We start from the raw sequence: 21,771 nt of genomic DNA on the forward strand, positions 1-21,771 counted from the left end.
TCGGCTAGTGGATGGGGAGGAGAGAATTGAGGGCCTGGCCAACAGAGGTCTTCCATCTTCTTAGCAACCTCAGTTCCGAGGACAGGGTGGAGCCAGGAGGCTGGGGATATGAGGAAAGTGGAAATGAACATTATCAATAATGCTCTATGGTAAGTGCATACTACTTAGCTGTTTATTGATTTTATTTTTTTAGAGAGGGAGGTTGGGAGGGGCAGAGGGAGAGGGAGAGATCGAATCTTAAGCAGGCTCTACAGCAAGCATGGAGCCTGATGCGGGGCTCAGTCTCATGACCCTGAGATCATGACCTGAGCTGAAATCTAGAGTCAGATGCTTCATCACTCAGGCACCCCTACATAGCAGTTTAGAGAACAACTTGAGGTCTGGGTCTCCTGTGTTCTTTTCAACAGTCCTTGGGGCTAAGAAAGACCCAGTGATTATACCCATTTTACAGATAAGGAAATAGATGCTGAGTCCTGCTCAAGTATTTACTAAGCACCATTTTATGCCAGGCCTTGTGTTAGTTCCAGGTCCATAGAGACAAATAAAGCACAACCCCTATGTGTCCTTAGGCAGCCCCCAGCCTGGGCAGGGGAAATAGCCAGGGGATGGAGGATTAAAATCTAGTGTGCAGTGAGAGAGATAAGGGAAAGGTGATGTGATTGTACAAAGGACAGGCACCTAACTGGCCTGCAGGGTCAGGGAAGACATTTTAGAAGAGGTGACATCGAAGTGAGTCATTTTCTTCTACTTTTGATCAAATTATGCAAGTGATATATGTGTTAGAAACACAGATAAGCAAAAGAAAAAAATCAGTCACAATCCTTCTACCAAGACATAAACCTTATTTACACTTTAATATAATCCTTTTTAAACTTCATTTTGTCTCTCTGAGACATACACATATGCACACACACACACCCCCCAGATAGACACACAACACTGCACAAAAATAAATGAAATCCTACTATAATAGCATTTTATAATTTGCTTTTCTTTACTTAGTATATTTTAAATCGTAAATACAAATCTAAATAAAATTTTAGTGACTTTTTGGGTATTTCTGAAACGTACGGATGTATCAACATTTATTCAATCAATCTCTTATACAATTATTTCTAAGATTTAGTGACTCTAAGTAATGTTGAAAAGAGTACCTTTTAAACCACTCTGTTCACTTTTCCAATTATTATTATTATTTTTAAAGATTTTATTTATTTATTTGACAAAGAGAGAAGAGTGAAGAAGGGACACAAGCAGGGGGAGTGGGAGAGGGAGAAGCAGGCTTCCCGCGGAGCAGGGAGCCCGATGTGGGACTCGATCCCAGGACCCTGGGATCATGACCTGAGCCGAAGGCAGACGCTTAACGACTGAGTCTCCCAGGTGCCCCTCCAATTATTTTTTTTATGGTGAGTTCTCAGAGAGAATTGATCAATTTACTTTCCTACCTGTATCTCTAAACCTGGCCAACACTGGGCATTTTTATTCTTTTATTAATTTAAAAATTATTTATTTATTTATTTATTTTGACAGAGAGAGAGAAAGAGAGTAGGAACTCAAGCAGGGGGCGTGGAAGAGGGAGAAGCAGGCTTCCCGCTGAGCAGGGAGCCTGATGTGGGGCGATATCCCAGGACCCTGGGATCATGATCTGAGCCGAAGGCAGACGCTTAACGGCTGAGCCACCCAGGCGCCCTTATTAATTTTTTTTTTTAATTTATTAGGTGAAAAATGGCATCTCATGATATTTTGTTTGCATTTCTTTGTTTGCATTTTTTTTAAAAGATTTTATTTATTTATTTGAGACAGAGAGAATGAGAGACAGAGAGCATGAGGGGAGGAGGGTCAGAGGGAGAAGCAGACTCCCTGCCGAGCAAGGAGCCCGATGCGGGACTCGATCCCGGGACTCCAGGATCATGACCTGAGCCGAAGGCAGTCGCCTAACCAACTGAGCCACCCAGGCGCCCTTGTTTGCATTTCTAATGGCTAATTTTTTTTTCATAATTATTAACCATTTATGTTTCTTCTTTATTGTCTGTTCCTTTTTTGGGCCATTTTTATTTTGGAGTACTTGGGGTTTTTCTTAATGACTGAGAAGAGCTCTTTGTATATTGTTGGTAGTAATTCTCAGGGTTGCAATTTTTTTTTTCCAGTGCTCTTTTGCTTTTACATCATAGATTTTTTCCTGAAGTTATAGTTTAGTCATGATAGTATGAACATTCCAAAAGGAAAGTGTCATGAGAAATTTGCCCTCCTAGATATAAAATGTATTATAAAGCTACCATCATTAAAGTATTTTGGAAATAGCACAGGAACACACAGAAGGGTCAATGGATACAACTCAGAAGCAGGTCTGAGCATATATAAGTTGGAAAGGTGATGAATAAGGAATGGACAACTGCCTACTGGGGAAATTGTATTAGATTTCTCACTCACTCCACAACCAAACTAAATTCCAGATGGATTAAAAGAGAAATGTAAAACATTTTTTTTTCTTTAATTAAAAGCAATTTGTTTAGTAGGCTCTCCGTCCAAACTGGGTCTTGAACTCAACCCCTAGATCAAAGTCTCATGCTCTACGGACTGAGCCAGCCAGGCGTCCCTAAAAAATTTTTTTTAATAAAAGAAGTTTTTATCCTCGTGTCGTGGGAAGTAACCAAAAAGAGTGACTCTTTGCCTATCCGAAAAGAAGAACACCCAAGAAACACTGGTAACACGTATCTGAAGGGAAGTGTGCGAATTAATCCCGTGCAGGTGAAGAGGCTTGGAAGTGCACCCCAGGAACCCGTCTGAGGAAAGGTCTGGAAGCTGGAAGACCGCGGCGCGCCCGTTCTAAAGAGAGGGTCAGGAATCGAACTCAGGGCGCCCACACCGGATCCGGGGCTGAATCCATGCCCGCCTCCACAGGCCATCATAATTATGTAAAATAGCACTTTTCCCATATATGGTACTTAATATCTGCTCTTCTGGTAGGATGACATGGGACCGGGAAAACAGCTCGAGGGGCGGGGTGTCAGAGCCCCAGACCTTCCCAGCCGGCTCCCGCCCGGCCTCGCCCGGCCTCGGCAATGCACCAAAATCCTGGCCTGAGCCCTCTGCTAGCCTCCTCCTCCTCCTCCTGATTGGACTCTCTCTGTGTCAATCCTCCCCCTGGAACCTAGCTGTTCGTCGGGCCCGCCCTACGGGGGCGGGGCTCCCGCCTAGGAAGCGCAGAGGAAGGTGGAGCGTGTGGAGGTGGGGGCGGGGGGGTAGGATGAATACCCACTCCGCCGGACCCAGAGGTTCCGCCCGCCCCCTTCCCACAGGCCAAGGTGTCTGTCCATCAAGAGCGGGGACGGGCCGGAGCGGGCGAGGCGGTCCGGGTGGGCGGTGTCGTCCCTCCAGGCTCTGCCCCCGAGCCGGCGCCGGGCTGGAATAGGCGGGCGGCTGCAAGGGCGGGGCGGGAAGGCGGCGAGGAGCTGAGTTGGGTGCGGTGAGGCGCGCAGATCACCGCGGTTCCCGGGCAGGGCACGGAAGGCTGAGCGAGACTGACCTGCTGCAGCTCCCGCCTCGCGCGCTCGCCCCCCCCCCCCCCCGCGGTCGCACAAGCGTTCGAGAAAGCCCTCTCGGGAGAAGCAGCGCCCGTTCCCCGGCGCAGATCCAGGTTCAGGTGAGCGAGCCCCACCGGCCGGTCCCGCCCCGGGTGGGGGCGGTGGCGACGGGACGCGCGGCGTCTGGGGCGAGCGGCCCGACGTGTGGTTCTCGGCCTCGGCGCGGCCGGCGACCGGCGCGGGCGGGCGCGAACACCGCGGGGCCGGGCTGGGGCACCGCATCCTTCCGGGAGGGGCCGGGGGACCCCCTGCGCGACGCTCGGGGAGGGCGCCGCTGGAGGCGAGGCCTCGGGAGCAGGCGAAGGCTTCGGGGCCGGCGCTCCCCGGGAACCTTCCGCCCCTCCCCCTGCCCGGCGCACTTCCCCGGCGGGGCACCGGGAGCCTCGACCTCCCCCTGCTGCCGGGGCACGCGCCCCGCCCTCGCCTCGCCAAGTGCCCGAGTTGGGCAAACTTTTTAACCCCTTCCGGGGAGCCGCTGTCCTGGGACCCGACCGAGTGAGCGTGAGGTGGGGGGCTCGGGGCAGCGGCTCCTTTGGAAGTTTCCAGGCGTTTTCGCGTGGGTAACGGGCAGGCGGGGACCGTTTGGCAGCTGTCAGGGCGTCCGCCTGAGTCAGAATCGGACGGTCCTGCTGCAGACATTGCGCTCGGCTCAGTTTCCGCCCTCCGCTCGCGACTTCCTCATTCGCCCGGCTGCGCTCGGCTGGGCGGAGGAGGGCGACGGGGCGAGGTGCAGTGGGGGCGTGGGGACCCGGGACCCGGAGGGTGCCGGGCGAGGCAGGAAGGACTCACCCCCCCTCCCCTCGACAGCCCCTCAACCGTTGACTTCTGACTTCCGCTACCCGGGGGAGGAAGGCCCAGGAATGCCCGCAGCCATCTGCGCGGGCCGGAGCGCACCTGACTGCACCGCACCTGGGGGCCGCCCCACGCCGGCGGGGGCGGGGAGCTGGGCCCCGCTCCTTTAGGACCAGGCCTGCGCCGCTGCATCGTCCGGTTGGGCTGGATCCGGGGTTGTTACCCTGCCTCCCCCGCTTCTCTGGGCCGGGGGGCCTCGCTCCGTCATGTCTTGGGGCCGCGTCCGGGGCAGGACTGCACCCCCTTATCCCTGCAGGGAGCCCAGTCGTTTATAAAACGCAGTACCCTCCAGGACAGGGTTGCCGGCTGCCTTGAGGCGGGGGCACGGTGAGGGCCCGGCTGCTGTCTGTGGCCCCACCCAGCCGGTGTGGGGAGTAGGGTTCCCGGGAAGTCCCAGGTCCTGGCAGGTCCTGGAGACCGGCGGCCTCTCTCCGCTGGGCATTTGAGAGGCCCAACAACTCCTCGGCTCACTGCATCCTCTTCTGGGTGTAAGAGGATTTCAAAGTAACTGTTGAGTAACTGTTGAAGGGGAAGAGAGCCTTAGCTCCTTCCTGCAACACTGTGGCCATTTTTGACGCCACTGAGACCTACCTGATAACCTCACCTGGAGGTTTATTCCCCTTTTGGTAAGGAAGGAGGCTGCTTTAAGGCCTGTTTAGACAATCACTCGATTAATATCAGTCAATTTATATACAAGGCTGCGAGGTGCAGGGGGAGGGTACATAGATGTGTAATTAAGCAAATATTTAACTGCTCTGTGCCAGGGATTCTGCCAGGTGGTGGGGGGGTGTGAGGTTGAGTAAGACCTGGCCCCAGCCCTCGGGCACTTAGGGAATGCTGAGACAAATCTGCAGATGACTCTACTGTGAGACCAAGATGACATGGTGCTCAGAAAGGTACGGTGAGTCATGGAGACTGGAGAAAAGGAGCCAGCCCACTCTGCCGAGATCCCAGAGGCCTCTGCCCTCCAGGAGTTCCCAATCCCCCCCCCCCCCCCCCCCGGCCGGGGGGGCGGGGGGGAATAGTGTCTGAATGATTGAAATACAAAGGCAGCCTGTGAGGAGTATCCCAAGCACCAGAGACGAGGAATTCCGAGAGGGGCCACCACTTATGTCTGGAGCAAGGGGGGATCTGGAGGGAAGCTGCCTTGGAAGGAGGGGCACACTACAGGTCTGGGAAACTGAGGCTAGCCTTCAGTGTTGGAAAGTGAGGCCTCATTTAGTGCATAGCTGAGCGATCAAGAGATTGTGTCGTGTAACTGGAGTCACTGTGCCCCCCACTCGGCTGTGGGGGACCCCGAAGAGCTCTGCTTTTCACACTCAGCAAGCCCCAGCAGTGCCTGTGGGCAGATCCAGGTGTCTGGCTTGGCAGGCTCTGTGCAGGTAAGGGCAGCTCCGCTCCAGAGGTGCATTCCGTGGGGCTGCTTTGCCTGAAGGGCACAGGAGGGTAGAGGGAAGAGAGGATCAGGGTCCCGGCTCTCTGGTTTTTACATTTTTAAAAAATTTTTAAATCTTTTAACCTAAGGGGTTGGAGATGGGACAACTTCCCTCTTGCAGGATGAAGGACGCATGTTAATCACAGGCTGCCTTTTGCCTGTTCTTGCTCCAGAAAAAACAAAACGAGGATCTGTTAGCTTTTGAGGAGAAAAGCGCGCTCAGAAAATGTGGCATTGTTGTGTAGCCTGCTAGGGTATTGCTAGAAACCAGGCTCACTGTGCTTTCTTCACTTCCTCTTCTCTAATCCTTCAATAAAGTATTAAGACAGCCCTTACCAGCTTGACATCTTTATTTCAAAAGGAGGGGAGGGGTTGGCTGTTGTTTTCCTCTGAGCCTGGCCTTACCCTTCCCTTGAAGGGGGAGAAAGAAACCCAAAGCATAGGGGGGAAAAAAAAATCCATGCCTTGACAGCTTCCTCCCAAGCATCATGTTCCAAAAATATTTAGAATAACAAAATCTGTGTGTCGTCTTAATTAAACAAACGTCCTAATTTGCTGAGCATAAAACAGCATCTCTGCCCGCAGGGGCAGGAAGTGCATTTTCCCTTTGTGCAGCCCCAGAGAGTCGCTGCCTCTCGGCCTTAACCCTTGGTGTGCTGAACTCCTGGGCTCAAGTCCTCTGGTGACAACGGAATGGAGCCCTGGCCGCCCCCTGGGAAGTGGTGGTGCTCCTGTGACTTCCAGAATGCCATTCTTAGAGCTGGGAAGAGTGGGGTCGTGAGCCTTGGAGCTAGGCAGAGTTCGAATCCTGACCTTGCCGCTTAATTAGCTTTATGACCTTAGGCAAGTCACATCACCTCCCGGAGCCACAGGGCCCTCCTCTGTAATGTGGGAATGAGTACCTGCCCTGAAGGGTTAGATGTGAGAACTAAAAGAAGGAAGGTGTGTAAAGGGCCTGATACACAGTGGCTATGTCAGTTTTTAAGAAAATGTGTGAATGGCAGGTGAGGAAACGGGGAAGGGAAGGGTAGGTGGTGGTCCCAGCTCCTGCACAGTGCTCATCCTGCTTTCTCAAAAGGCGTGTTTGTGTGTGTACATGAGTGTGTAGAGTGCTTGTGGACTGTGAGGCCCAGGTGGGTGGGTGGGGCATCTGCTGATGCTTTTGGATGCACTCAGTGATGAGCTTGTGCTGAGTAGCCTTGTTTCAGGGCTCTGGCCCAGGCAGAAGGTGTGCAGACTGCGGTTTTAGTTCTGAAACCTGGTTTCCTGTGATCCAGGAGGTCTCGGGTAGAGCCAAAGGGGTGACATGGAAAGAGCACAGGACTCGAGGGTCTGGAGACCTGGCTTCTGGCTCTGGTTGGGGGAAAATTTTGATTTCGATAGAAAGGGCCCTGTCATCCTACAGAGATGTCATGCCCACCCGTTAAACACAAGAGTGCCTGGGAAACTGGAAACTACAGTAATTTTAATTACTCCGAGATGTCCCAGTGGTGAAGGCACGCTCTCATGCCCTACACTGATGGGAGTGTAAGTTAAAGGAAGTTTGGCAGTGTCTGCCAGAGCATAGTCCCTCTGCCTCATTTCTAGGAATTCAAACCACAGATAAACTCAGATAATGCGAGAGGAAGTGTCTGAGGATATTCTTTACAGCACTATCATAGAAGAAGACAGGAAAGAAGCAAACTGCCCATCCAAAGGGTCAGATAAATCATGACACAGCTCTACAGTGGGGAGCCTGCACTGTAGCCCTTAGAAAAATGAGGCCGATCTGTAAGTCCTCATAGGGCGTGCTCTGTAAGATGTGTTGCCAATGGAAAACACTAGGTGCGAAGTAGGATGTATGGTGCTCCCCATTTTTGTAAAACAGGGTATGTCGCCTGGACTCTGCATGGAAAGATAATGAGATGTTGGTAATTGTGGTTGCCTCCGGAAAGGGAAGGGGGCCCAGGAAGCAGGAGTGGGGGTGAGCATTACTCTTCACTACATGGCCTTTTCGGGTTTATTAGTTGTCCAAATCCAGGGGGGTCTTCTGGCCAGTGTTGTAGGTTTCAACTTCAAAATGCATTGCTCTCGATTCCCAATTTCATATTGAGTGCCTTTTGTGTGCAAGGAAGGGTCTTAAAAATGGCCTGACTTGCTCTCATGGCTGCAACATTTTGGGTCCTGTTTTCTTCCCCGTGACATCATATTGCCAGAGTAAATCCTTATTATTATTATTATTTTTAAAGATTTTATTTATTTATTTGACAGAGACACAGCGAGAGAGGGAACACAAGCAGGGGGAGTGGGAGAGGGAGAAGCAGGCTTCCTGCGGAGCAGGGAGCCCGATGCGGGGCTCGATCCCAGGACCCTGGGATCGTGACCTGAGCCGAAGGCAGACGCTTACCGACTGAGCCACCCAGGTGCCCCCAGAGTGACTCCTTAAACGCCTATTCTGATCCACTCCCTTATATTCTGGGAAATGATAGATGATTGCTTTTTCTTTGCTGCATGAGAAAAGGAAGCCCGCAGTGTGTATCTGGAAAGTATTTCGGGATACCCTTTTGCCAGGCTTCCCACAATTCCCCTGGCTCCAAGTCATATGCTGTTCTTTCCTGGGGAGCCCACTCTGACCATGGGGCTAAACCGGACCTTTATTCGCTTGGATTCTCTTTTTGAAAGTTGGGGTCCCTGCAGCCACTAGCATGCCCCTTTCCCCTCTGTCCCTAGTTGCCCCTCTAACTTCTGGCTTCTGGTTTTTAATGTATTAATAACAGTGGAAAAGCCCAAATTCTTGAGAAAATGTGATCAAAAGGGTGTTTTGAATTGGAGGGCCCTGATGGCTTTCTCAAGAAAGACCGTCTTAGCTTTGGATGATGTGAGTCCCGGAGAAGCTGCTACCTCTGCTCACCATTGAGTTGGCCTTTTTTCTGTGGCGAAGCCAGCAAAAGACCCCGTCAGGGTCTCGGGCAGGCCTGTCTGTGTCCCTGCCAGGCAGCCTCTGGGCCTCCTGGAGGAATGGCATGAGTCACACATGAGTACACAAAATGAGCCTGGGTCTAAAATGGGCCTGCCACCACATGGGCAGATGGTGTGAAGGCTGGCTCCTGGCTGGAATCCTCTCCCCTGTCCCCAGCTCCCCACCTCATGCTGTGAAGACACCAGATATTTGGGAAGCAGGAGGGGACCTGCCCTTTTGCACCTGATGTGTGTCTCTTTAAAAAGCAACTGAGGCGGGCTCTCGTTGGCATCTCTCGGGCCCCATTCTGCTCTCTAGTTTCTCAAGCCTGAGGTGATTCAGCACCCAGAATGGGACACAGCAACCCAGTCCCCCACAGGTGGACCCAAAAGAGGCTCTTCTTGGATGGCCTGTGGCTGAGGGCGAGGCCTCTGTGGGAGTGTGTCCGGGCCAGACTGCCGCTCTTCAGTGGCTTTCAGAGGCTCTTCATCTCCATGTGCTCCACGGGGATCCCTCCCACTGGGGCTGGAGGGAGCCTTGCAGGGCTTCCGGAAGTTGCCACCGAAGGGTGTGGCTTCCTGCTGGGGCAGGTTGGGCTGAGGCCTGTGGGGAAGTGGAAGGTGTAGCCGATCTTCCCCCACCCTCACCACCCTCACGTTGCTTCCTCCCTGCCTCTCAGAGGTCCTGGGTCCTTCTGGTCCTTACAGTCTGTCCCACCCACAGGAGCAGGGGGCCTCTTGGGGGGAGGTTCCTCTCACCTCCATCTCTGTAGACATTCACGTTTTGGGAGCTTTGCATCTTCGAGACTTTACCCTTTCATGTGGCCTGTAGCTCTAAATGATGCCCTGCCTTAAAAGAAAAATGAACAACAGTAAAAAACCCTCCCTACCGAATTTACTTAGAATTACAGAATATGTGAGCTGGAGGGGATCTTGGGGATAATTTCACCCCCATTAGAGAAGGAGCTCCCTCAGTGAGCTGGTAGAAAGCTTGGGCTCCTGGTTTCACTCAGTGCCAGAGCCTTTCTCTCAAAATCACGTGGCCTCATTTAAAATGTTTTTAAAGTGTTATCTTCCCTTTCTTGGCCTTTATGCACCGTTTAGCCAAGCAACACATACTTAGCTCCTTTAATCTTTCCTCAAGAGTCTACTCTTCCACACTTTCGTCTTTTTCTTTTTGGGGGGGAGGGGCGCTACCGTGAAGACATTGGGTGGGAAGTGTTCTCGGTTTCTCTGAACTTCTTCCAGTTGGACAGGGCCCCTTCAGCTGAGAGTTCCCACAGCTCAAAAATCAATATTTCACATGGGGTGGTGCCAGGCGGCAGGGTGGGCCGTTCAGAGGGCCACACTGGCTTTCCACTGTTTGTCAGCCGCTCCTCGTTTCTAGTAATTTAAGTCACGTAAGGACTGAGGAGATCGATTTCTCTATTTTCAATACGGAAGCCCCTGGGTAGAGGGAATGAAACAAGGGCTTTGGGAACAGGCAGAGCTGGGACCAGCCCGTTGCCTTTTCTCTAGCTAACTGTTAGACCACCGCCTCAGTTTCCCTGCCAGCAACATGGAGATGCCTGCTTTTTCTGGGGCTTGTAATTTACATGTAAAGATAGGGAAAGCGGTCCAGTTCTTTCCTCCCCCCTCCTTCTTCCTCCTTTTTCACGTTCTCATCAACATCATCCGTCCTCTGCGGGTGGGAGGAAATACGTGGTCAAGATTTTAAAGATTTTAAATGCTTCCAAGAAGTCTGTCCCTTGATAACAAAGTGTGGGGATGAGGATGGCCGAAGAACCTGCCAGAAGGTCTCCTGGATTGGATGCCGAGCTTGTCACAGTCTCAACCTTCGCACCCTTTTTTTTTTTTTTTTAAGATTGTATTTATTTGCGAGAGAGAGAATGAGAGACAGAGAGCATGAGAGGGAAGAGGGTCAGAGGGAGAAGCAGACTCCCTGCCGAGCAGGGAGCCCGATGTGGGACTCGATCCCGGGACTCCAGGATCATGACCTGAGCCAAAGGCAGTCGCTTAACCAACTGAGCCACCCAGGCGCCCCGCATCCTTCTTACTACACGGTACAGTTTACCTTGTCACACTGATCTGAGCTGCGTTAATGAAGCATTTTTTAAGAAGGCTGTTACAGAGCCGTAGAGGCTCCTTTATTTAGAGCTGCCTGTGTTCAAAGCCACCACACTTCCTGTGTTTTGCATGAAGTCACTGGGCTGGGGAAGGAGCTTCCTGTCTGATAAACAAAGACACGCATTGGAACTGATTTGGGTGACTTAATCCAGCTGGTCTGGGATGGGGGAGAAGATGCTAGAACCCACTGGACTGAGGACCTGGAGGTCGAGGTCAGAGGACCTGGGGGTCAGAGAGGTGGGGTCTTCGTTCAAGTCTAGATCCCTAGGTTCTCACCCGGTGCCTGGTGCAGAGGCGGCTCCTAGTTGTATGAAGTGTTTGGGCTCACTGCTGCCTTTCCTGTAAGCCTGGGGACGAGGATGCCCAGGCAGCCAGAGCTTTTGGATGCCATTTACTCATCTCTCCATCTGACAAAGCGCACATGTCAGGCACTTGTCTGGAGATCTCTGGGGTAAGAAAAGTGGTGGCAGGGAGTCATTTTAAAGTTTTTTTCTTTTTTTTTAAAGTATGCTCCACACTCAGCCTGGAGCCCAACATGGGGCCTTGAACCCATGACCCTGAGATCCAGACCTGAGCTGAAGTCAAGAGTCAGACGCTTAACTGACTGAGCCACCCAGTTGCTTCCAGTTTTCGTCTGTTTTTAATATTTAAGATCAGCTACTGGGTATGAGGGTATTGACCCCAAATTTCTTTGGTGAATCTCAGTCATCAAAAGACTCCTTGGGCTCCTGCTGCATGGCCTTCACTGTGCTGGGCTTGGTGGGGCTTCAGTAGGGGTGGAGGGCAGAGAGCCCATCTTCATCCTCAGGAGTCTTACCCTGTGACAGGAAGTTGGGACATGGGGGTTGCGGGGGAGATTGATCACAGGAGGCAGGCCTGTGCAACCCTGGGTGACTGGGGATTTCTGAGCATCTTGAGCCAGCCTCCCGGAGGCTAGAATTGCCTGGGCAGGGAGGAGGGAAGATGGGGAAGGTGGGCAAGGAAGGAAGGAAGAGGCTCTGTTGGGAGGGCATTGGCCTGGGAATTAGGATGTCCGGGCTGAAGTCCCAGCTGTGCTAATGATAGTAACAGTACTAATAGTTACATTTTGTTGAGCATGTGCTGTGTACTAGGCACAGTGCTGGTGCTTTTACGTGAATTATCTCATGTAATTTTTACCTTCTAGCCCATTCTACAGATGAGGAGACTGAGCAGGTATTCACATTCCGGCACTCTGATTCCAGACCCCTGTGTGATTTTGTAGATGCCCTTCACTCCTGAACTTGTGTCTCCTCACTTGACGGTGAGAGGTTGGGCTGGTCCCCAAGGCCTCCTCTTGCACTGGTGGCCAAGGATTAATGAAAGCAGCAGAGCTTTGGGCTGCTGCAGAATGGGGCCTCCATCCCATAGTGCGGATGGCTACTCAGAGCAAGGTTGCCGGTTCCCTAGCGTTGCCTTGGCTACTGACATCCCCTTTAACCACATCTGGCCATTCTTCAGATGTCTGCGGTTGGTCCTAAGGGAGGGCAGGTGACAAACCATGGCTGAGCAGTGTAAATCCTGGCTGCTGTGGCTGCCTGCCCTTAGCTGGGCCCTGGCTGGTCTTCACTGCCATCCTGACTTAGAGGGCTCTTCTTGACCTCAGCCCACTTGCAAACATGCATTCTTTCTTTCCGTCTTCATTTGCTTATCTGACCGTTGTCATTCAGTTATCACTCCCCAGAGCTTACTCTCTATTCCAGGCACTGGGCTGGGTGCCGGGACTACGGAGGTGAAGGAGAAGGAAGCGGGGTCCTTGTTTCCAGGAGCTGATGGCATCCCAGGGGAGAGGGCCTAGGGGGCTCTGGGAAGGCTTCTGGGAGGAGGCATCTGAGCTGATTGCAGGTCGGGATGTGGTATGGAATGTGCAGGGAGCATTGTTGCTCAGGTGGTAAAGGATTCCCTCTCCTCTCTAGCAGTGCCAGGCCCCAGTCCCACTCTCAGCCCCCTCTGTAGCCCATATGGCCCATTAAGGTCCACGTCCCTGTGCCATTTCCTGTGAAATGGGGGAGTGCAGGATTCCACTCCCAGGTCCTGAACCTCTCTGGGTGGCTGCTGGGCATTCTGCCTGTGCCCTCTGGTTGTGTGGTCGGCATACTGTTCCCAGCTGAAGGACTGGGGATGAGACCGTTCATGGAGTGTTGGGAGAGATGTAACTGTTACTGGAATTAGTTTCCTTTTTCAAGTAAAATGGGGGAGGGGTGTTTATAGCACAAACAGTATAATAACAAAGCTGATAAGAAGCAGATCTGCTCCTCACCCCATCCACTGCTTGCATCTCTCTGGGGTCCCTGTCCACACACGGGCATGCATACTGTAGAGGTCCCGACTTAGTGCTGTGACATAAAATGTCCTGTGTCACAACAGTCTCCATAGTTATTATTTTAATGACTATGCCATGGTCCACAAAGGGGAAGAACCATTATTTACACTGCCAGAAAAGTTCCATGGATTTTAGTGACTCTTTGGAAATTCATTCAGCAAATACATCCTGAGCCTAAGTTCTAGGGCGGAAACTGCTTGGTGGCTGGGATGTAGACGAGGCTGTGGATGAGTGAGATGTCCCAGGCCCTGCCCTCAAGGGGCTCCAGTCTAGACTCAGGGAAAAAGCACTTCCCTCAGGTGAGCCCAGGAGGAAATGGCAGTCCGGGCGCCCAATTTGAGTTGATGGAAGAGCACTTTGTTTTTAGTGGTGAGACAGCTTAGGAACGAGGACCCGGGAGATCTTTCTGGGCTCATTGGAGGAAGATCTCCAACAGTGCCATCCCCCCACTTGCCCCCGCCCCTGCAGTGGCTCATGCAGTTCACAGGCCTGGGCCAGAAAACAGTCTGGGAAGAAGCGAGGGGCGGAGGGCCAAGGAGTCCTGTCCACGGGGAGGCGGGGGAAATGGCCCCTCTGGCCCTACGGAGAGACCGCTCTGACTGGGCAGGAGGCAGCAGGGGATGATGGGCAGGGGCGGTCTCAGAAATGTCCAGAAGCCACTGGCAGGCCACTTGGGCTCTGCTGTGGCTCCTGCCGCCCAGGGAAGATGCTGGATTGTAGCAACAAGTTGCAACAGTTTAGTTTTGTTGTGAAGAGAAAGTTTCAGAATCCTAGTGGCTGCTTTGGAGTGGATGGATGTTCCTAATGATAAGGGAGTTCTTTGGGGCTGGGCTGGGCATGAGGGGAGAAGGTGTGTGGTCAGGGGTCTAGGAACTGGAATGCAATGTCTTCGCTCAGGTGTTTTCTTTCGTTCCAGATCAGTGGCTAGCTTGCAGGTGTTCCTTGCCCGGTACAGCCCCGCACTGTCCCTGTCCCTCAGCTCCTGGCTCAAGGGAGCCTGCCCCGATTCCACTGTCTTCCTAGAGAGCAGGAGGGCAATCCGTAATTGTTCAGAAAGGAGCCACAGGCTTGTCACCCACCCCACCTGCCCAGGAAATGAGAGGGCAGGGGCGGGCCCCAGACGGGGTCGCTGGGACACTTTCAGGCTTGGTCCATCACCCTGAGCCCCCTCTGCAGCCTGCCGTGCGATCTGGATCAGTCCCGGGCTGCGCGGGCTGCCGTTGGGTGAGGAGAGTTTCTGTCCCCGTCCTCAATGCCACCCTTTGAACATAACTCAGGAAACCCAAAACCAAACCAAACCCAAACCAGCGCCTTAACCTAACCTTATTTGTTTTTACATATTGACTGAAAATTGGTGATAAGAATACAACACAAGCTGGGGATTTCAGCACTTGGTAGATTTTCTCCTGTCACCTCGTTTACACTACTGTTCGGTGGTGGTTAGAAGCTAGAGATTATCTTGGAATTTATACTGTCTGCAGTGAGGTGCCACTCCTGTTTGGGGGGGGTGTGGGTACACGGACTAGTGAGTTAGATAAAGCAGAAGGAGTCAGCGGGCCGTGGGCAAGGGAGTGGGTGACTCTAGAAGCAGCAGCTGGGTTATTTTCACTCAGTGTATTTGTTCGTTAAATATGTATAAATGCTGGGACCGTGCTGGAGACTGCTTAGGTGCGGGGCGCATGTCTGGATGAAGCCAGAGTCTGCGGTTTACATTCTAGGGGGGGCGAACCAGACAGCAGCCAGGCAGGCAAGCCACGGTCAGGCGAGGGCGTGCTCGGAGTCCCCCAGGCTGGCTTGGACAAGAGGACTGTCACTCTCACTCCCTGGGAGTCTGGAAGTCCTTGGTTTGCAGCCGGGTGCCTTCCACGCGCAGCCCTGGTGGTTCCTGTCCTCCTCCGCTTACAAGGACACCGGGCAGATTGGGGAGCCCACCCAAATGCTCTCATTTTACCTTTATCACCTCTGTAAAGGCCCATCGCCCAAACAGTCCCATTCGGAGGTCCCGGGGTGTTAAAGCCTCAACAGGTGAATTTGGGGAGGTGTGGGACGCAGTTCAGTCCGAAATGGGAGAAGAGAGTGGGTGTGTGTATCAGCGGCGGTCTCTCTAATAATCCAGGGCCCGTCGTTCCATTCTTCCAGGTGCAAGGGACTTTTCTTGATTTCCTCAGGTGTTTATTTCACTGCTTCCAGCTGCAGTTTCCTCCTCCATAAAGTGCGGCTGATAAAACCCACATCAGTGTTCTCTGAGTAGCTACCGTAGGAAGGCCCTGAGCCTTCCGTGAACTCCACTCATGGTGGGTCCCAGTACGTGTCCGTTCCCATGCCCTCACCTGTCCGCTCACCTGCCCCTCGTTCACCAGAGCACCTTTTCCTTCTATCCTGCTTCCTCCTCTCCGCTGCCCAGTGCCGCTGTGATCAAGGGGCAGGGTGATTGGGCTTGTGGAAGGGACCGGTTGTTCTTTCCAGCTTACTGCGCCTTCCTACCGGGGTGATCACACCCCTCACCCAGGTCTTGTCGACCAGCCAGTCATTCTTGGAGATGGCTTCTCTCCTCTGATTTTTACACAGTGACGGCTAACACTTTATAGAATGCTGGTATAGGAACTGAGACTTAAAATCCTAGTTGTGTCCAGATAATGCTTCCCTTGCCGTTTCAACACTCCCCTGGACCAGGGGCTTCTTGGCACTTCTCTGTGCTGGCCTGCTTTTGGGTCTTGCTTCCCTTATTGCTCCTGGGGCCCTTGTACCATGCCTCGCCCATGGTTGGCACTTAATGCATGCTTGAGAAACAGTGAATATGTTCTCCTGAGCGTGCTGGCTTAGCATCTGCACCAGCACTTGGCTCTGTATGACGTTGGGGAGAAAGCTTTATTTCTTTGGGTTCTGAGTCTTAACCATTGGGATGTGTGTATGTCTCGTACTTATGTAATAGGCAGCAGGCTCCAGAATCGGACCCTTTGTCCTGATCCTGATTCTCCCACCTGCCAGCTCTTTGACCTTGGCAAGCCGCGCACCCTTTCTGCACTTGTTTTCCTCATTTCTGGAATGAGGAAAGTGAGCGTCCCCATAGAGGATTTTGATGTTCAGTGAAGTTTGGGTCTATTGTTTATATGCTTGATTTTATACACAAATTAAAAAAAACTTTTTTTTTTTTTTTAAAGTGAGCTCTGCGCCCAACCTGGGGCTTGAACTCAGAGTCCTGAGATCAAGAGTCACATGGCTCTACCGACTGAGCCACCTGGGCGTCACTATTTATACACAATTTGTCCAGCACAGTGCCGGTCTGTTATAAATATCTCTTTTTATCCATTTAAAAAAACCTATTCCCATCAATTTTTTTCTATCACTATAAAGTTTGAAGTCAGGCTCAGGTTGTTGCAATGAAAGTCTCCCAATTCCATGGGGGGGGGCAGTATTAATGTTCCCATTTTATAGCTGGGAAAACTGAGACTCAAAGAACCTAAGTGCCGAGCCCCAGGTAGCGAGTGAGAGAGCTCAGATCCTCCCCTGCTCCTGGATGGTCCATATCTGCTTTCATCGCCTGTCCTGCCTTCTCATCCCTTTTAACCTATTCAGTGGGGGCGGGGGGGGGCAATGTTTGTGAAGTTGGGGGTTTGTAGGTCATGCTTTTGTACACTGCCTTAGAGAGTGAGGCCCAGGGCCGCCTCGCTGGCTTATGGGGCCAGGTGTAAAATGCAGCCCTCCTTGTCCCTCTGAGACACGTCAGTGGGCAGCAGGTGGGGATGCGCGGCCAGGCGTGTGAGGTCTGGTCAGCCTGGTTCCATCGGGGAAGCTAGCTTTTCTCCCTCCGATTCCCGATGCCGCCTCCTCCGAGCTGCCTGCCAGCCCACAGTGCCCTGCTCTCAGCCTGCCTTCTGCCCAGAGCCGGGCCTGCCGCCCACCGTTTCCTGCCTTTGCCAGGCTGAGGAGGAGGTGGCTGTGTCATGCCAAGTGCTCATGAAAAATGCCTCATTATGGGATTAATTACTGGTCGCTGGGCACCGTGGCATTTACAGGACCCCATCAGTGTTGTGACTTCTCACCTCCAACCATCTCGACTCCTTCCTCCAAACCGGCTGGGGTTAGTTCTGCTGACTTTCTGGCCAGCCCTTCAAGCCTCATGTCAGAGAAGTAATGGACAGGGGCCTCCGAGGGCGAGACTGAGGATCTGGCAGCATCCCTTCCCACCACCTAATAGCTGTGTGCGCCGGAGCCTGCGTGTCTTCAAAGTGAGGACACTTCTAGGCTGCAAAGCCGTGTGTGTGCGGACTATTGCAGTATCTCACACCTCAGCAGACATGTATTCAAGAGAGGCTGGGAAAGGCTGGCTGGCCCTCTTCCCCTTTAAAACAAGTCACAGGCTCTAATTATCCTTAGGTTGAAATAGTGGAGGCCCCTCCCCCTCCCCCCTTCTGGCTTTCAAACAAGAATCTGAAGAATGTGATACTGTGTGCGGACCTGAGCAAAGATCAGGGGCGGGATTCAGAACTCTTCCGGGGGCTTTACCAGGCAGCCTTTGTGCTCCTGGACCTGGGACATTCCGAATTGGTTGTGGTTGAAAGGTCTCTGACAACTACAGGTGCTTTAAATTCCAGGCTCTTCAGTGGGCTCCGAAGGGGACAGCTGGGAGGGATTGAGGGGGGGAGTTAAGTTAAAAAGGAGTTTGCCAGGGAAATGCGGCCGCCCCAGGGGCTGGGTATGAGCCAGGAGGACGGCTTCTACTGCATGTGACAAGGCAGGTGGCGGTGGGTCACCTCAGGCTCCTTCCCCTTCCTGATGATTGCTATCGGCTCTTGACAAACCTCACGTCCTTGCGTACTCAGCGCCTGCTCAGGGGGTGAAGCGAGTGGCGAGCCGGCCGGGAGGCGGACCTCTAGGGCACAGACACCAACTGTACTCCCTGTGTGCCCTGGACGAAGTCATTTAGATACTCTGGGCTTCAGTTTCCTCTTCTGCAAAACAGGCTATGGCTAGAACCTACTGCCCAGGGTCTCCGCGTGGGTTGGTGCGATCTCCTGTGACAAGAACCAAGTGCTAGCTGTTACTTGTGAGCACGGCCCTGGGGTGTGGGCCTCGTGATGCCCATTTTACAGATGAAGAAAGGGAGGTTTGGGGCATTTAAGTAACATCCCCAGACATTCCCTCAACCTGTGAGTAGAGACTGTAGCACTCGCCCCAGGACGGCCCGACTCCACAAGTGTCACCCTCGGCCCCGATCCCGCATCCTTGGGCTGTGCGCACGCACGTGTCTGTGTGTGTACAGGTTTGTGTGTATGTGCACGTCCTAATCTGGCAGCTGCATGGGGCAGGGGCCGCCGCTCTTTCCTTCTCACGCTCGCAGCTCAGCCTTGACCCCTTTGGAAGCAGACTGGGGCCCAGGCAAAGGAGCAGTGCTTGGCGGGTGGTAAAACAAGCAGCCGCCAGGTTTCTGGTGAAGGACAAGGTGAGGTCATGCCAGCCGGGCTTCCTGCTCAAGGACAGCTGGGTTGGCCCGCCTTTCAGACGAGGGTGCTGCCACAACCTTCTCTAGGAATTGACTTTTTCTGTAAAGTGGGAGATTTCGTGGGTTTTATCTTCACTTTGTGACTAGGATTTGGGTGATTTTTCCCCAGGGAGGCCGAAGGCTCTGGGATGCTGCTTGTCTCCCCTGGTTTCTCTGGAGAGCTTGGCTCTGTCCTCCAGGCAGCCTGTGTGCCTAGGGCTGGCACCTGCTGGCTCACTTGAGAATCGTCCCAAGCGATGGAGACGGAGGGAGGAGAGGCTGTTTGCCATTCCGTTTGGGATGTCTTGTTCCCGCAGTCCAGGGTGATCCAGAGTAGCTCAGGGGAAACGGCCTCCTTCCCCCTCCATCCTGAGTCTCCCCCACTTGCCACAACAACTTGCACCGTTGGCTTGTCTTGGCTGTCTTTTGCCCTGTCTGACCCCTTTTGTGAGATCCTGATTACCCCTCTGGAGGGAAAGGAAGAAAGAGAGTCCTCTCAAGTCTTTGTTCATGTTGCCTTGGTGGAGAAGGAGGCCACTCCAGTGTCCTTTTGCCTTTGAAATTGTAACTGGGGGGCTTCTAAAAGTCCATGGACTGTACTTGAGTGTCTCGGTGAGCTCCGTAAGGTGGTATGCAGACGATTCACTGCCTTCCACCGATTCTCAAAGGGGTCCTTAACTGGCCGAAAGTGTTCAGAACCACTGATCTGGAGAGAACTTTGGGTTTCTTGTTTATAGAACGTGTGCCCTCGAGCACGTGTGTGTGTGTGTGTGTGTGTAAACATGCCATCAGTAGGCTATTAGCAGGCATGAAGGTCTGTTCATTGCAGGGTTAGGTTATGCCACCCCAGGGACAAAAGTACGCCGAGAGCACTGTCTCTGAGCTTATCCCTGTAGGATAATGATCTTTCTTGCATTAAGCTGTTAATATCATGTCACTTCTGGTTGTCTCTTTAGCTTAGGACTGGGGCCTGGAGAGGTGATGTTCTGATTGTAGTGATCGGATCTGCTGGGATTCTGCATACCGGGGGAGCGCTGTCCTTGCCCTCTACCCCCCTGGGCTCCAGGTCCTCAAAGGATGTTTCCTAAATGTCCATATCCATGCAGTTTGCTTCACCTTCCTGAGCTTCTGAGTGTGTTTTTGAAGGGAGAGGGTGGGGAGCAGGAATAGGGCAGAGTCACAGGATGTGTGCCCGGGCTTTGCTGCGGTTGTCAGGGTCAGGTGATGGAGCAGTGGGCAATTGAACACAGCCAGCACATGGCAGGTGACTGCTGTCCTACCTGCTGGAGGTTTGACCCCCCACAGAGCCTTGCTTTGGCTTTGGGCTCAGAGCTTCTGCTTGACCTAACTTGTGGTCTTGGGCAAGTCACTGGACCAGTCCTAGCCTCATCTACCCAGTGACAGCTGAGTCAGATTGGCATTTTTCAAACTGGCGTTTTTCATACGGTCAACTGAAACCTCATTGGTGGGTTGTGAAATTACTTCCAGTGTTTTTAACACCAAACAAAATAGACTCAGTGGAAAATACCAAGTATATATCATATCGTGGAGCTTTTGTTTGACCTGTTTGTGTGTATTCGGGATTAAAAGCCTTTAAATGAAATTTTTCTTTTATCTTTTTGTTGTTGTTGTTGTGGGTTGAAATTAAAAAAAAAACCAAAGCGTTGGCACTCCAGGGTGAGATGCTCAGGGGGCCTCTTTTAGCCCTGACTTTGTTTGGTTCCCGCCTACAGGTCTGAACCGAACCAAGTCTCCTCCTCCACTCCAGCTGAGCCTGTAAATGGAGTCCCTTGCAAGATCAAACTCTTTAAAGTTTCTTTGCAAAATTCTGGGAAATGAGCTACATTCCTGGGGTGGAATAAATCATGTTGAGTTAGGCTAGGCAGGATGTGACTTCAAACCCCTGAAGTGGGCTCTGGGAGGGCAGAGCTTGTGACTGACTCATTATGAGCTCATTGGTGACACAGACTTCTTGAGAAGAGGCGAAGATTGTGGAGAGGGGCGCCTCGGCCTGCAGACCCAGGGCACCACCAAGCACCGCTCCTCCGCTAGCCTATTGTGATCCTCACAATAGTTCTGTGAGTTGAGCAGTGCTCTGACCACATTGCAGAGCTGGGACTGTCCGCTAGACCTGGGGTAGGGGCTGCACCCCCACAGGCTCTCAAGGACTCACAGCTGTCCTGCGGGGCGGGGGGGAGCTGGTAGACCTCGCTTTTATAAATGGAGGAATTAAGGCCCAGGGGGCCAAGGCAACCGGGCAGTGTCTTCTGTTAGTTAAGTGATGGGTCTGGAGTTGTAGGGCCCGTCTGGCTGCCTCCTGAGTCGGGTTCCTTCTAAGACGCCTTCTGAGAATGTCATGAATTAGTTATCACTGTTTGGAAGGGCTGTCTCCTTTCTGTGGTGAAGCTCATTATCAGAGTTGACTCAAATGACAAATGACGGCTTGATCAATTCAGGAAGATTGACCCCTGGCCAGTCATGTGTCTCTTAGAAACAAATGAACATCAGATTTAGCTGGAAGGGTGGGTGAGGAGGAGGAGGACAGTGATAAGGTCCTGGAGGCCACCTCTTCCGAGCTCAAGAGGGAAACGGGGAAACGAACCACACCAGAGTCACTTCTGTTTGGACGATAAGGTGCAGGATTATTGGTCTTAACGTCAGGCACCCTGCAAATGGGTGGCAGAGAGTCTGTGGTGTTTGATCCCTGGACTTCGGACCTTTTGGGAGTCTGGAACCTTCCCCATGACTCCAGCTCATGAGTATTTTTCAGCACTTCCGTGTGTTGGGCCGCGGGGTTCCGGCGGTGCCGGGGACCCATGTGTGGCCTTAGAGCACTCAGCCCAGCAGGAATAGGGTTGGGATGGCTGTTGGCAGTAGTGGCTGTACCCCTCAGAGCTGTGTGTGTGTGTATGTGTGTGTGTTGTATTATTTAAACATCACTCAGAATAACAAGCTGCTGTCGGCCTGGTGGGTTCGGGGCGCAGTGGTCTTCAGAAATTATCTTCAGTTTCTC

The 21,771-nt window shown here is 52.6% G+C and overlaps 1 protein-coding gene across 2 annotated transcripts in view; it reads left to right on the forward strand.

The window, feature by feature from the left end:
- Positions 1–3,422: 3,422 nt before the first annotated feature.
- The window catches only part of MYH9 (myosin heavy chain 9), a 90,669-nt gene continuing 72,320 nt past the window's right edge, over positions 3,423–21,771 (forward strand). Inside the window, exon 1 of one of the 2 annotated variants that reach the window (XM_045872604.2) lies at positions 3,423–3,643. The gene's annotated coding sequence lies outside the window, so the exon portion shown is untranslated. Of the gene's footprint in view, positions 3,644–20,708; positions 20,837–21,771 lie in introns of those variants that run through there. The other variant, XM_064590636.1, reaches the window with a different exon arrangement.

The sequence above is a fragment of the Mirounga angustirostris genome, unplaced genomic scaffold, assembly GCF_029215605.1.
Source record: "Mirounga angustirostris isolate CCGP_5_RB_7025 unplaced genomic scaffold, mMirAng1.0.hap1 SCAF_5, whole genome shotgun sequence".
In the NCBI taxonomy this organism is placed as follows: Eukaryota; Metazoa; Chordata; class Mammalia; order Carnivora; family Phocidae; genus Mirounga; species Mirounga angustirostris.